The sequence below is a fragment of the Lithobates pipiens genome, unplaced genomic scaffold (assembly GCF_037356315.1).
Source record: "Lithobates pipiens isolate NorthernLeopardFrog02 unplaced genomic scaffold, aLitPip1_a1.2 Scaffold_22, whole genome shotgun sequence".
Lineage (NCBI taxonomy): Eukaryota > Metazoa > Chordata > Amphibia > Anura > Ranidae > Lithobates > Lithobates pipiens.
In genome coordinates, this window is record NW_027507784.1 from 142906077 (window position 1) to 142908339 (window position 2263).

A 2263-nucleotide genomic window follows, 5' to 3' on the forward strand; every position below is an offset into this window, starting at 1 on the left:
TAGTAAACACACTGTGTTCATTTAGAAAAGGAAGGGGCAAGTAAATTATATATTTACCAACCCTTTCTCCTGCTCTGCATCCTAAAACATCCTGCTGTGTGCCCACAGCATCAGCTGGCAGGAGAGAAGAAGAGGGAAGCGGGTGAATGGGGGGGGGGGCACAGGGCAAGGGCCCAGGCAGCAGGGGGAATCTGTGCCCTACAGGGTGATTGAGGGGGTGTGCCCAGGCACATGGGGCATGCCCTGTGTGTATGCCTATGAAGGCATACTGTATATAATGTAAAATTAAGATCCGCATCCTGTTGTTAGTTAGTTTAAAGGTACATGAATGCATGTATAGGTCTTGGTGTTTTATGCTTTATCCCAGGGGTAGCGAACCTTTTTGGCTGAGAGAGCCATGAACTCCACATATTTTAAAATGTAATTTCGTGAGAGACAATCAAAGTACAATAAGTATTTGAATTAAACAATCAGGTGTTCTTTATTAACCTCCCTGGCGGTATGATTATTTCAGATTTGGTGTTTTATATTGTAGGCCTGCAATTCTTAGGAATAACTCTCTTAAATCTGTTCAAACCAGTGTCTAGTAGACATCTTGGGCATGATAAAGTTTATAATAAATAACTATACATAATTATAACAAATAATAATAAAAATTATTCAATAATGTAATCAAATCCAAAAACACTGGAATTTGCTCATTTGCAGAATTGCCGCTGTGATTATATTTAGTGTTTGATGGCGGATCCCCCCAGATATCGCTATCGCTCAATTCTGCAAGTGATTCTAATTTATTATCGCTGTTGTCTAGCTGGTCTAAAATCACTTTAGACATAAAGGGACACTTTTTGGTTGATATGGACAATCTCCAAATTCCAGGCAGAGAAAACTGTATTTATAATATAAAAGTGCATGCAGGGCACTGGACAGACCAAGGGGATGTGCAATTGTTTTATACAGTACTGTAATCTTTTTGATTACAGTACTGTATGTATTTTGTGTTTTTACTTTTTTGAATTTTCTCCGCTCCCGTGTGTCGTAACGTCGCAGGGAACGGAGCTCGGCGGCACTCGGGCACTGTGTGAATCGAGCGGAGGACGGCTCGCACACACAGCTGGGAGGACATCGTAGGATCCAGGGGACAAGGTAAGTAAGTCTCCCTGTATCCTGCAATGGGATCCCGAGTCTGGCTCGGGGTTACCGCTCGTGGTACTGAAATTTCAGCCCAAGCCAGACTCGGGAATACCGCCAGGCAGGTTAAGAGATAAATCACAGAACAAAGAAATACGGCAAAGTTGCCGAACATGACATGACCTCCGAATTATTTTTAATAACGTTGTTATGCTGTTGCTAACCAATGATGAATAAAGTACTTCTTACCGTTAATGCTGTAATGGATGTAATCATGAGTGTTATAAGTGGAATGCCTATTTCTGGTACTCTTATAGATATAAGTGCTTATCTTTCACTATCAGCTATCAACCTTAATCATACTCATTTAATCATAATTAAGATGTCTGCCAGCTTCTCCCTTCACGTGGAACGAAACTGCAAGGGTTAAAAAGAGCAATGTCAAAAAGGAGATTGCACCTGTTTTTGGCACCATGAGACTACACCCAAGAGGAAGAAGGGGCTGAAAACAAGACCCTATTTTAGATACGATAGTTTGCTTTTACCTTTTTAAGACATAAACCAGCTAAAAAGCTTATCCTTCGTCACAATAATGAATATGTATAATTTGTGGTTTGTACACGCTGTCTTTCATCTAATTTCTGATTTGATAGTAAGATATCCGGCTCATTGTATATCAGCCGGAGTTCAGGAAATAAAAATAGAGAAGTATTTGAATACTGAACTGCGTCTGTGTAAGTGTTTGACTTCCAGTGTGCACACTTTTATATTGAGGATTAATTTGGCCAGGGGGACAGAAACAAAGGTACCGAGCGGTTCTAGTTTGGATCCAAAACAGCTGGTGCCCAACGTGGGGCTCGAACCCACGACCCTGAGATTAAGAGTCTCATGCTCTACCGACTGAGCTAGCCGGGCTGCGGCGGTGAGACATTTTCCTTAATAATTTGTCTACTGTTTAGTCCGCATCCGTATCTGGTTAATTTCTGTCTTGACATCGGCTTCCTGAGGCCTAAAAGACAGGTATATATCTTCTCTAGAGACCATTTATATGAACCTGCAATTGTTTCTGGCCCGCCTGTATTCGAGTGTTTTGTTTTGTTGGAGTTTGTCTGATTGTCTTGTGGGAACCTTT

At 41.4% G+C, this 2263-nt stretch overlaps 1 non-coding gene across 1 annotated transcript; it reads right to left on the reverse strand.

The window, feature by feature from the left end:
• Positions 1 to 1973: 1973 nt before the first annotated feature.
• Positions 1974 to 2046, reverse strand: TRNAK-CUU (transfer RNA lysine (anticodon CUU)). Its single transcript has one exon. It is a non-coding gene; the product is annotated as a tRNA-Lys (tRNA).
• Between the last annotated feature and the right edge of the window lie 217 nt (positions 2047 to 2263).